Raw genomic sequence first — 13,400 nt, 5'->3', positions numbered from 1 at the left:
CACTGTTTGAAGATTGATAGTGCGGGTATTTGCTCTGAAATCTCTTTTTCGAGTGTGAATATTTATCTGCCTGCATCTGTACAGTATGTGCCCGCGTACGTGTATGTGTGTATGTGTGTGTGTGTGTGTGTGTGTGTGGCATACTTTTCTTAGTTCATCCCAGTTCCTGTGGGAGTGTGTGTGTGTGTATGCACGATGTTTCCAGAGCTGTGTGTGCCTGTCCTCCAGTCAGACACATGGATGACAGATGACCCAGTGGGAGACACCAGCCATCCTGCCCAACCGGAATCTTACCCCCCCCCTCCTCTCCACCTGCCCCCCCAACCCCCCTTTGCCTACTAAAAAGTGCATACTTTGTTTACTTCCTCGGCTTTTAGCCATAAATCCTGGATCCACCTCCAAGGTGGCGTTGCCCCCTTTTCCTCGGGTTACGGCTTTGTACACGATCATAATAGCTGCGTCACCGCGACTGTGTGTGTGTGTGTGTGTGTGTGTGTGTGTGTGTGTGTGTGTGTGTGTGTGTGTGAGAACAAACCAGCCGCGAACCTGGCTGCATGCATGCCTGTCTATCGCTGTAGGGGGGGAGGAGGTGGGAGCTTACTGGACCAGAGGAAACCTAAATCCTCATATAAAAAGGCCATGCACTCCTCAGCCTGGGCCGAGGGAAGGAAGGAGGGAAGGAGGGAGAAGGAAGGGAAGAGAGAGGGAGACAGAAACAGAGGGAGAGAGAGAGAGAGAGAGAGAGAGAGAGAAGGGAAAAAAGTTGATTTCCTTTTTCAGCAGAGCCATACATCACAGGGCCTCCCAGCTGCAGTGTCACAAGCTGACAGAATGACATGTGTCATTTATCAAAGGGGCCAGGCGGGGGCCTTGGGAAACGTGCACCACAAAGCCTGAGAGAGTTCATTCCAACGCTCAACCCTCCCCTTCCTCCCCTCCCTCCCTCCCTCATCTCTACTCCCTCAGCCCGCCCCCGCCGTTCACTCTCCTCCTCGTTTTCTCTCCTCTATGCCCCCCCCCCCACCTCTTCTCTGACCACCTCCACCCTCCCCTGCTCACTTTGCCTGGTGCCAAAAAAGGGCTCTGTAATGTTTTCTGTCTTCCCCTGTACTCACACACAGCCGCCGTGTGTGTGTTTGTGTATGCAGGGTTGCTCCGCTGAATACAGCCACTTGCGTTATACCTTAAAGCTGAAGTAGGCGAGATTGGAGCAAATATGATTTAAAAAGAAAATTATAAAACGGTCGCTATATCATGACGGTAGTACATGAAACAGGTAACCTGAAAGAAATCATGTTCCTCTGTGTCCTCCGGTGTCCTCCGGTGTCCTCCGGTGTCCTCCTGTGCTCCTAACGGCATCTGCAAGATTTCACAGACCGGAGGAAAACAAGCAGTAAGAGCTGATCTGAGGTCTGCTGTTCAGCTGCTTTCTATGAGAGCCGGCTGTCAATCACTCGCGAACTCTGACCAAACAGTCAAACTAGACAGCGCTGATCGAATATGAATCAATATTCTGTTACGTTAATGCCTATTTCTCTCCTCAAATGTTTTCATGGTTTAGCTGTAAAATGTGAAAGTTTGTGAAGCCACCACCATTGTGAAATCTGGTGAAGCAACGCCAACTTCCAATCACATGACCGGAGCACAGCCAATAGGAACGCTCTCTCAATTAAATGACCTGTGATTGGTCAAAGTCTCCCGTCACGGGCTAGATGTTCTAAAGTCTGAAAACAGAGCCATGAGGAGGAGCAGAAGTCTAGTTTTCTCTCAGAACACTTGAATCACAATATGCTGAAAGGTTATTATGGAATTTTTGCCCAATGATGCCAAACATATACTGCCTACTGAAGCTTTAAAGCCAAAGTCGGTCCAAGTTTGAAGAAAATCGGAAAGAATAAATCACATTTAAGAAAGCGTTCAAAAGCCTTCAAGCTAACAGTTCAATAACCTCATTCATAAAATGATCACCCTGTGATGATATTAATAACACTTTAGTTCCAAAGTTTTGTTGCCGAAAGATGTTTAATGCGGCTACTTTACCTTGCCAAATGGATTTGGATTTGTGTGTGTGTGTGTGTGTCATGCTCCTCCCGGGTTAGAGGTTGGTTGTCTTGCTGTTTCTGATCTGGTTTAAGACAGTTTCTGATTGTTATTATAGTAGCCTTATTATAGCGTAGCTGTTCTCCACATATCCTTCTTTACTGACTTTGTTGTCATTTTTATTCAGTTGGTTTCCTACATTAGTGGCCTGGAAACATTTATATGCACACACACACACACACACACACACACACACACACACTCCATACCTGCTACTGAAGAGTTGTTTGACAGAGAGATTACAGCTTTCCCGGCTGGTCGGGCCCCAGTCGGAGGTCTGCAGGGTCACGGCACTGAGCGCTCGGGGCCCGTTTAAGAACGCATTACGTTGCAGAACAGCTTGTACATAGGAACGGCCGTTGTAGCCGACGTGTCAGTTACAATAGCAAGCTGTGTCAGTCCAGTCATGGCATGCCTATCTACAACTTTTTTTTTGTGTTAATGTCTTACCTCACCGCACGCACTCCATTTCCAGCTTCCTCTCATCCATCATCGGCTCACCTTTCATCCCAACCCCCTCGTCCACCCCCCGTCATCGGCCCCCGCTAGGGTTAACTCCATCCTGGGCCACTAGCAGAATCAATAAACTATCTCACCTGGGTGCCCTTCCCTTCCTCCACCATGGCCAGATTAGACTTTAAGAACACTGTAATCTGCCTCTTGGCCTGTGTTTAGTGGCCTTGTTGCCATGTTTGTCCAACACCGAGCGACGTCTTATTTTCAAGAACTTTTCTTTTGAGCAAGTGCGACCAAATTATGAAGAGATCAAGTAAAATCAGCATGAATTTATTTAGAAATATATCAAAATAAATCACATAATTCCAGACCGATGTTACCATTTAGTAGCCAGACTGCATGTCGTATCACAGTGATGACATAAACGTTTTATGTAAGTTAACACAACCGGGTTTTTGGTAGCTACCAATATTAGATGCAAGATCATTTCCACAGGTTAGTACTTATGTAGTAAATTTTTTCTCAAGGCATTCTGGGGATTTCAAATACATACAATTTTGATCCATCTTGCAAGCGTGCGTCTTCACCACCCGCTCACTTTTTGCTTTCCAACACCAGACTAAACCGAGTATATTTCTACTTCTAGCAGCTGAGAAACTTTGGGTGAAATTCTCTATTTAATAATTAAAAATCCAACTCGGGGCAGCACGAGGTGGCGAGCAGACAGACAGCGAGAGAGAGAGAGTGAGTGAGTGAGTGAGGGGAAAAAGAGGAAAAGAAGCAGAAGAGGTTGTGGGGGGAGCCCTCCTGATAGTATAATGTTTCCTTGCTTTGTCTGCGGGGGTTAAAAGAAGTGTTACATCATTAAGAAGAATATTCAGTGGTGGTGTCACTGAGGGGTGACCCTTCTAACAGGTCATGGATAGTTCACCCACCCAGCCCACTACATACCTCCCCACCCCTCCACACACAGCCATAGGTAGAGTTCAGGCCGGAGAGTTTCCGTGGCCATTTTGATATCTTTGTTTTCCTCTTGAGCAGTAAACGCTTTTCATTGATTGTAACGCGCAGCCAAGTTTGGCTAAAGCACAATAAAACAAGCATATTTACACAGTCCTGGAGCACATTTTGGCACAAACGGACAACTGGGCTCACGCTGATGCTAAACGTACAATGGACAGTGTTTACAGGGAGATGAAGAATGAGAGAAGAGGCTTTGAGATGCTGTATTTCCTCTCACCTCTCCTATTCTTCTTCTTCTCTCTTTGTCTTTTCACCTCCTCCCTCTATCCTCTCTGTGTGTCAGGGAGGTGGGGGACCGGGGAGACGGCCTCTTTTCATTCGTCTTCATAAGCCTCATTTATTTTTGCAGCCAGATGTGAGCTGACAGACATCACTCAGTGACCCCCCCCCCACTCCCAACTCCCCTTCTTCCCTCCATCGGCACCCTTGAGCCCCTCTCTCTCCCCATACTCCACCCTACTAGGAGGTCAGGCGAGCACCCCCCCACCGCCACCACCCCCCCCACACCACCACCGTCAGCATTACACAAGATGGATGTGTCTTTAAAGCAGAGATTGATTGTGGATATCAGAGTTATGGCGCCATTCATCACGGCCGATATTATTCAGACGAGCGGGATTGAACAAGGAGGTGGGACTCCTGAGCCCATGTGGGTGGGTTCTGGTGGGGGGGGACTTTAATAGATTGTAGATGAGAGTGTATGTCACCGTGTGTGTGTGTGTGTGTGTGTGTGTGTGTGTGTAGAATGAATGTGTGTGCTTATGCTCATGTACTCGCTTGTACCTTCATAAGTCGGCCTCACTTGGGAATTCTGGCATGTGCTCGACTGTTTCTTGTCTTTATCCTCGTCAGTGTGTGTGTGTGTGTGTGTGTGTGTGTGTGTGTGTGTGTAGCTGTCTGCATTGATCTCCAGTGATGTGATCCTCCTTGAGAGCCTGTTCTCATCGGACTCTGATTTACGGCTTCATTAGGATCCTCGCGCTACCTCCCCTTTCTTTTTGTCTCCCTAGCTTTCGCCAGGTCACTCTTGGAGACACACACACACACACACACACACTCTGTAAGGGGGGGGGGGAGCTGCAAACTAAAGGACTTTTCATCCCAAAACACGTTGTATAGTTTGTTTCTGTTCTGTTTGTCATCTTTATGAATAATCTCTTATTATTCATCAAGGGCTCAGCACCTCATTGTGCCCCCAAGAGCTGGAGTGCCGTGGCGGTTTTTCGGAGGTGCTTCCCCCTACCCCCAGGCAGCCCCCGCTCGGCTGAAAGGAGCTCTCATTGTGTGTGTCGTCTTTTATGGCGCCGTCTGAAAGGGAGGGATGCACTCCAGTCGGCATTCAAATGCACGTGGTAAAGCAGCCAGCAGAGCAGGACAAACACCACAGGTTGTAAACGCTTTGAAAAGGAGAGAGTGTGTGTGTGTGTGTGTGTGTGTGTGTGTGTGTGTGTGTGTGTGTGTGTGTGTGTGTGTGTGAGAGTGTGCGTGCATGAGGATGTGTAAATGGGAGTGTTTTGAGTGTGCGGGCTCTTGACTGAAAGGTTTTCACTCTCTTTACCTCCACTTTTTCTCTCCCGATACAGTTCGCCACTTACTTTGCTCCTCTTTTTTTCCCCCTGTCTACCTGTCTTCTGTAGTCGCCTGAAATGACTTTCTTCTTCCTCACACTAAGAAAAAGAACCTCAAAGTTTTTGCTTCACATGGTTTTAAAATCCCCCCCCATTATCAGGAGTGAAGTCATGCAGAAATGTAAAAAAAATAAGAAGGTAATCACACTTTGTGCTGGTGCTTTTGTCGTCAGTCCGTGATGGAAATGGGTCTAAATATGAGATTAGAACCTGCCGGTGACTGATGCTATTAGGCAGATATGCCATAGACTTTACTATCTCCCATGAAGGATTAGCGCAAATTATACTGGGAGACAGGCTTGATTTCTCCTCTGCCTGGCTGGATGTGGGCATTTGAGGCACTCTAAGTTGACAGCGTCTGTCTCCGCTTAGTTCTCCGAGACAGGTTGTGTGACAGCTGATGCCAGGCGAGGGCTTAAAAAGTGTGTATGTGTGGGTGTCTGTTTGTGTGTCGGACAACGTTCGGTGGCCTGTGTGTGCGAGCGCGAGTGTGTCATTGTGTGTGAGAGTAGGAGAGTTATAAACTGACAGGCGAGTGTGTTTGAATGTGATTGCGCGTCAATGACGTTTTTTTTTTTTTTTTTTCAGAAAACAGGTTCTCTTTGAGTAGGGTGACAATTGGGAAAGGCTAATTTTAAGCTCGGTGGCTTCCTCTTTAATTCTACACACTCTTATCTAGCGTTATTTTGAAATAATTAAACTGTCCAGGTGAAGCTGTTTTTTTTGTAGCTATGAATAAGTAGGAAAGCTGGTCAGACGTCTGACCGGGCGCTGGATGTTTTAAATCCGTTTGAAGGAAAAAATGCTGAACAAAACCTAGATAACAGAACATACAAGTTTCACTTTGCTCCAGAAAGGTCCATCGTGACAGCAGGCCGACGGCATCCATCACGCAGAGCGTAATCTCAAATTGAACTATGTTGTTGATGTAGCTGGAGGTAGGTGGTCGAGCGGTTTGCTCACCTCTCAGGAATGTTTTGAGGGGGAACATGCAAATGCTCCCTGTTTTAGCCCGGCTGTCTCCTCTCGGCCGGCTGATTTAGGAGGCTGACATGTCCTTTAATGTTGGGTAATAAACTGGAGGGGTGGATTTACGGGCTCAAGCCTTGTTTTCCCCCCACTGTCTCTGTCCTCTTGGCTCCATATGACGACAATACAAGCTCCGCCCTCTCTGCATTTAAGGTGTTTTCAAAGTAGCTTTACCAGAGCCGTTGGTTTCCACCGTAGCCGATATGTGGCCGTGTGTCACATGGAGAGAACGTTTCTCAGTACACTGGAAATTAGTTTGGATCGAAAATCACTGAGCCAACTGCTGCAAGCTCTAGTCATTCTGGGTTAAACCTGTTAAAGACCTCAGAATAATGATATTTCATTGTGATTTCTGTTGATACATTTAGCTTTTGAAAAGCAACCAAAACAATGCAGCAAAGCAACCCTCCCTTAGAACTCGGGCTGTCAAAGGGAACGCCATAATAAGGCGTTAACGCAAATTCTTTTGAACCCCACTAATTTCTTTAATGCAGTCGATCTTTCAGAGGTTGTAGCGGGCTCGGTTTTAAAGCCAGAGTGAAGATACTGCTATCATAGGAGACTAGAAAACCTAACGCATCCATTGATACCAACCATGTCATACTAGCTTGACACGAAACAGCTCCAAACTTGCGCTAAATTTTGGCGAGGAAAAACTGGCATAGCCATTTTCAAAGGGGTCCCCGTCGACCTCTGACCTCCAGATATGTGAATGTAAATGGGTTCTCTGGGTACCCACGAGTCTCCCCTTTACAGACATGCCCACTTTATGATTATAGTCAAGTCAGCACACTGACACACTGACAGCTGTTGTTGCCTGTTGGGCTGCAGCTTGCCATGTTATGATTTGAGCATATTGTTTTATACTAAATGCAGTACCTGTGAGGGTTTCTGGACAATATCTGTCATTGTTTTGTGTTGTTAATTGATTTCCAATAATAAATATATACATACATTTGCATAAAGCAGCATGTTTGTCCACTCCCGTGTTGATAAGAGTATTAAATACTTGACAAATCTCCCTTTAAGGTACATTTTGAACAGATACAAAATGTGAGATTAATCATGACTAACTATGAACACCTCATGCGATTAATCGCGATTAAATATTTGAATTGATTGACAGCCCAACTTTTAACCAAAGCGAATGATCTTTACCGCACATTTAAAAACACGCACATCCACCTGCAGCCCATATTTTGTCTCAGCTTGTCCTCACAGTACCGCTCCACACCCTCAGATTTCTGCTTTGTCTTCCCACTCGTCCTCCTCCTCCTCCTCCTCCTCTCTGCTCTTTCCTCCTCCTTAGTGTGTGAGGTGCGATGCACAGCGGTGCTTCGCTGTGTCAGCAGGACTGAAGCAGGTCAAAGTGTAGAATGACTCAGATAGGTGTGTAGCGTCAGACCGATATACACTCACTGTACAGTATGTTTCCTGATATTGGCTTCTTGTTGGATTTGGGCCAGACGAGTCTGCCCACCTCTGATGTGATGTAGTTCAGACTTCTGCCTGACTGCAGCAGGTGAATATGATTGTGTTAGTAATGTTTTTATTTCAGGTGGCTGACCAGAAAATGCACCTCAAGTGTGGTGTGGGAGGATTTACTCACCAACTTCAGTGTGTAAATCCTGCAATGAAACCTGCGTTGCTCACCTCGCAGAGCTGCTAAAGCTAAAGGAATTGGTTGAAAAGCTGTTTCAGAAGCTTTCCTAACCTGCCGAGAGTACATTTTGAGGGGATACACATAATAATGAAATCTTTTTAGCGTGATAGAAGTCATGTCGGCACCAGTATCAGCCTCTTAAAACTCCATATCGGTCTCCTCTACGCAGGATGCTCCAAATCAGTCTCATCTTCTCCTCGACACAGTTTGACTGATCAGTCCGAGGCCTAGTTTGCTGCTGCCAGCGTGGGACTCGATGTTCGTTTCTCTATTTATTTCCACAGCTCATGCGTTTTTCCCCATATAAAGACAGTCTATGTCCGACCGTGTCACCGCGTGATGGATTGCATAGTCCTCTTCTCTCAGGAAGAGAAAGGAAGGGGGGGATGGTGGAAAGAAGGAAGGAAAGAAGCAGGGAAAGAATGAGTGTGAGAGAGAGAGAGAGAGAGAGAGAGAGAGAGAGGAAGCGGAGTGGTGTGGTGCGGTGCAGCAGTGAAGGACATGGCAGCTTAGCGCTGGCCAAAAAGACTGTGCTGAACACCTGCTCCTGTCTCCAACGCCCCTTCAACCTCCTCATTACCTGTCAATCTATCACAAGGCAGCCAGATCAAATGTCTGCAGCAGCCAGGACTCGCACAGGGACGGAGGGAGGGAAGAAAGAAGGGGAAAGAGAGAGGGACAGATTGCATGTCTGGGAGAGAGGAAAATGAAGGGGAAGTAAATGGAGCAGCTGCGTGTGCATATTGAAGATCTGTTGATCATTTTGGAGTAAACTTTGTCCTGAGTGCAATTATTTAAAAAACTTCTGGAGGTAGTTTGTCATGTTTGCTAAATGAATGTACGGGATACATGATGCAAATGTGTTTTATCGTCGTCACCGGAGGGTTGACCAGCACCGTTTGGCCTTTGATTGGCGCCGCTGTGTAAAAGAGGTGAATCTGTGACAGACAGGCACCTCTGTAGGGAGGCGGGGCCTGCGGTTTCAGATTACAGCGACAATGCTGCCAATGTGTGTGTGTGAGAGAGTGTGTGTTTGTGTGTTGTAAACACGACAAAACCACGTACATTTGTATGTATGCAAATGTGTATTTTTACGAGTGTTTCATGCAAATATACACAGATTTATTTAGTGTGCCGGAGTGTATCAGTTGTGTGTTGTGTGCTTTAAAAGGCGGATGAATTTGAGCTCATCAAGGTGCATTAGTGCACACATGACCAGTCCCAGCCCTCTATTTCTGATCCCTTTCAGCCCTACTCTCTCTCTCTCTCTCTCTCTCTCTCTCTCTCTCTCTCTCTCTCTCTCTCTCTCTCTCTCTCTCTCTCTCTCTCTCTTTCTCTGTCTTTCTCAAGCTCTCTCGCCCCTCTCTCTCCTTTAGCGTGTGAGCTGTGGTGATTTACGGTAATTATCCATCGTTGGGTCATCTATCAGGCTGGCCGTTGCTAGGAGATGGAAGCAGCTGCTGCTGGCTGTTGTCTTGTCAGGGACAGTGCATGTGTGTGTGTGTGTATTTGTACATACTTGTGTATGAATGTGTGTGTGTTTTGGGTGAGGGTGATTGCATGTGTTTATACGTGATTGTGTGTGTGTGTGTGTGTGTATTTACTGGTTAACGTGCGTGTGTGTTCAGGTGAAGCGGTCCATCCTGATGTGGGGATTTAAAAAGCGCAGGTGGCGTCGGAGACGGAGGGAAGGGAAGGAGTCGACGGATGGAGGGAAGGATTATAGGAGGGAGGGTGAGGGTGGGGTCAGAGGTTGAGAAAGGCCAGGTGGAATTTGAGAGTGTGTGTTTGGGGGGGGGGGGGGGGGGGCTTAAAAGGCACAGGTGTGTGTGTGTGTGTGTGTGTGTGTGTGTGTGTGTGTGTGTGTGTGTGTGTGTGTGTGTGATAGACAGGGGAGCTGTATGATGAATGTATCCAGGCAGATGGAAGTTGGAAGAAGTCGGGCTTTGGGGAGTAGTTTTAGTGGCTGTGAAAATTGCAAGATTCAGTGTGTGTGTGTGTGTGTGTGTGTGTGTGTGTGTGTGTGGAGGGGGGGGGTCTATTTTCTATTGGCAGGTGATCGTCACACAGATGGGTGCTGGTTCAGATCCCCGCTGAGGGGCCTATTTCTCTCCATTTTGCCATTGTAATCCACCGTAACCCATTGTGTTGCAGCCGTCTCGGGTTTCATGATCTACGCACGCCATTCATGTCAGAGCAGACGTGAACGCACACTGCTCCAACACACACACACACACATTTTAAAGGTCAACGGCAAAACATTATAGTCTTAACGCTGCATTCAGTGAACATATGAGGGGGCGTTTTCAAAGAAAGTGCAGGGCTTTATCATCACAGCTAACTGGTGACGTGGAGCTTAGACACGGAGATTGCTGAAACTGTGATATAATAAAGGGACAAAACTGAGAGGACACTATGATAGTAATTACAGTATACAAGCAATCATAATAATTAGACAATTATGTTGATATGAAAAGTAGTGAAGTAAAAGTAAACAAATATTATAGCCTAAATAGCTAAAATTACAAGCAATAAATAAAATAATTTACTACTGTTTACTACCTTTAAGAGCTAATTCACAAACTAATTCAATATACAGTTAAAAAATACACACCTTGACTGTTTGTGAATCGTCTTGTTGACATTTTTGCGTCTGAGTAGTTTCACTGAAGTTTTATTTGCTTGGCAGATCTGTAAAAAAAGCAGCTGGATATTTGCCACACGTCCATATGAGCGACGGTAACTGTAAATACAACCTCCACTCTCGGCTCTCCATACCGGCCTAATTAGCGCCAGTTAGCATTTGTCATTGCGTTTAGGGGTGAAGATTAGGAACACCTCTCAATTAATCTGCAATCAGCCTGTTTGTTAATTAGCTAACCTGTTCTAAGTGGCCTTCAGGGCTCTTGTGTAATTAGCTAAGCTGCTGGGAAGCAGGTCTGTGTGTTGACATTGACCTAAAGCACACAATACACACACACACATATATACTGTATAGGACGCACAGATGTCTCCAGTCGTGGTCAAGAGGGACAAAAACCTCTGGCTTCCAATAAATTATACAGAAAAACAAACTGTGTGTTCAGGAAAAACAAATGCTTAAACACACACACACTTGCTAACATACTTTATTAGTTGTCGCAGGCGTGCCGCGCTCATCCAAATATACATATTTGCACATCGTCATGCTCGCAGCGCTGATTATTCCTCCGCTCACTCTACAGCAAACCTGCATCCCTCAAAAGCATTCTTAGAAAAGACAGGAGGGGGAAAAATACATACTGTACTCCCCGTGCACGTACACTCTTTTGAACATTTCATCCTTTTCAAGTGCAACAACATCCCCACCAAAATGAACAGCTTCTCCATTGCTGTGTCGAAGCGTTTTTTTTTCTCTTGCTCACTTCAAAGCCATTTGTTTACTCTGCTGCCTCCTGACATTGTCTGTGGTAATTAAAGGAGCGCACTGAAATTTATGGTTTAATTATACAGGCCTTGTTATGCAGAGAAGACCAGGATGGGGCTGATATGCTCAATAAAAATAAATAAATTCCATACGGGGTTTATTGAACCCTACGTTTGCAACGGAGGGGTGCAATCGTTCCAGCCACTCAGGTGTGCGTACCGCGTTCATGTGTGTGCATATGCGTGTATGTTTATTTATGTATTGCCTCGCAGGACAGCAGCAGCAGCAGCTCAGTGTGAGTGGGTGAGAATGAAATTTTAAAAAGAAAAAAAAGCCAGATGAATTGCAATCGATTGGCGCTGGTTCACCGTATTGATCCGGCAGCATGTTAAAGCCTGCTGTACTCCATGAAGAACACTCAGTCAGTCAGTGTGGGCTCAATACCCCCCCCCCCCCCCACACACACCCCCCGCAACCCCTCATCCACCCCTTCACCAACTAACACACGGCGGGATATACTGCAAATGTCTCCCTGTGTTGTTACTGCATGCATGTGTAAAAAGCGGATTGTGCTTGCAGCCTCAGCTTCAGTATGCATGAGCGTGTGTGTGTTGGTGTGTGTGTGTGTGTGTTGGTGTGTGTGTGTGTGTGTGACTCGGGTTTTGTGCATGCACAGTAATGGAGAGTGATCTTGGCTGTGGCCCACAAGCTGCTTCTCTGAACTGATCTTTGAGTTGGGTATAAATAGCGCTTGCTCTATAAATAAAACAGCAGCACCTTTCACACTCACTCTCTCTCACTTACCCACACACACACACACACACACACACACACACGCAAACACACACACACACTCAAACCTGCCCACATGCCTCTTGGATCTTACACCTGCCCGTATACAATCACATGTACAAATCCCATCAATCCATATCTGATTTTTCTGCATGGAGGTCAGATAGAAGGATGTCTGTGGGACGTATTGACATATTTACATGAGAGCATGACCTGTAGCAGCTTAGCACCGGCTACCTGCTTGACCTCTGACCCCGCCTTGCTTAACAGAACAATAATGCATCGATCTGTACTGTGCACATTTTGGTATTTAGCTTTTATTCAAAGGGCCTTGTAGCACGAGAAAGTAGATGATCGATATCTCCCCAAAATGGTGATAAAACAGCATTAGCCGATAAAGACATTGAACCTGAACCTCTTCAGTCCTGGAAGATTTTGTCCCATCTGCGTCTGGCCAGTATAGTTGTTGAGAAATGGACTACAGACTGGTAGGATCGCCATCCTGCTTGCAAAGGCAAAACCCACTAACAAACTGCTCTCTAACAGAGCGGCGCTGTGACTTTACATAATGCTACCGGCCAACTGTAACTCAACACGACTTCAAGTGTTTGCACGGAGCCACCAGCGCAAACGATCACCGGAAAGGCTGCTGGTTGACTCGATGAATATCAATAATACAGAATTTCACCCGCTAATCCTGTTTGCACAGCACTTATTCACATTCACTCCACTTTCTACATCAGTCCATTATGTAGCTGTGTCTCAAGAACAACATGTCCCATCCGCCTGCTGTCTGCTGAGCTCAACTCAGGCTAGGAGTGTTTTGAAATGGGGTGGAGGAGGGGGTTGGGGGGGGGGGGGGGGGAGGGGTGGTGGGAGATAAATTGGTACAGCGAGCTGGAATGCTGCAGCAGTTATTTAAGGCCCTGTAGGTGCTGCCTAGGCCATATGCTCCCATTATTCCGCTTGGGAGGGGCCCATGTGGGCATGTGAGCAAGGCTGGAGAGAGGAGGAGGAGGAGGAGGAGGAGGGTGGGAGAAAAAGAGAAAAGAGGGGGGTGATGGAGGGAAGTGAAGGGAGAAAGGTAGCTGAGGAGGAATTATTTTAAGGAGAGCCCCCCTATCAAGCCTTCGGAGGAATTTTGAAGAACGGGATACCTGGAGAAGCCTGAGACGAGATGAGAACGAATTAGCTTCCAAAGTAAATGATCGCCTTCACCCTCAATATCCGGCTCTCTCGCCGTCGTCTTTGCATAATTCATCTCGTCAAATTTTGAGGTGTGACAGAGTATAATTCATGAACT

At 46.5% G+C, this 13,400-nt stretch overlaps 1 protein-coding gene across 3 annotated transcripts in view; it reads left to right on the top strand.

The window, feature by feature from the left end:
• LOC141779747 (teashirt homolog 1-like) overlaps positions 1-13,400 on the top strand; it is a 37,151-nt gene that overhangs the window by 13,993 nt on the left and 9,758 nt on the right. The window contains exon 1 of one of the 3 annotated variants that reach the window (XM_074654753.1): positions 4,802-4,966. The exons of the other annotated variants lie outside the window; for them this stretch is intronic. The gene's annotated coding sequence lies outside the window, so the exon portion shown is untranslated. Of the gene's footprint in view, positions 1-4,801; positions 4,967-13,400 lie in introns of those variants that run through there. 3 annotated transcript variants of the gene reach the window in all.

The sequence above is a fragment of the Sebastes fasciatus genome, chromosome 12 (genome assembly GCF_043250625.1).
Source record: "Sebastes fasciatus isolate fSebFas1 chromosome 12, fSebFas1.pri, whole genome shotgun sequence".
NCBI lineage: Eukaryota > Metazoa > Chordata > Actinopteri > Perciformes > Sebastidae > Sebastes > Sebastes fasciatus.
This window is presented reverse-complemented; position numbering and strand designations above follow the sequence as displayed.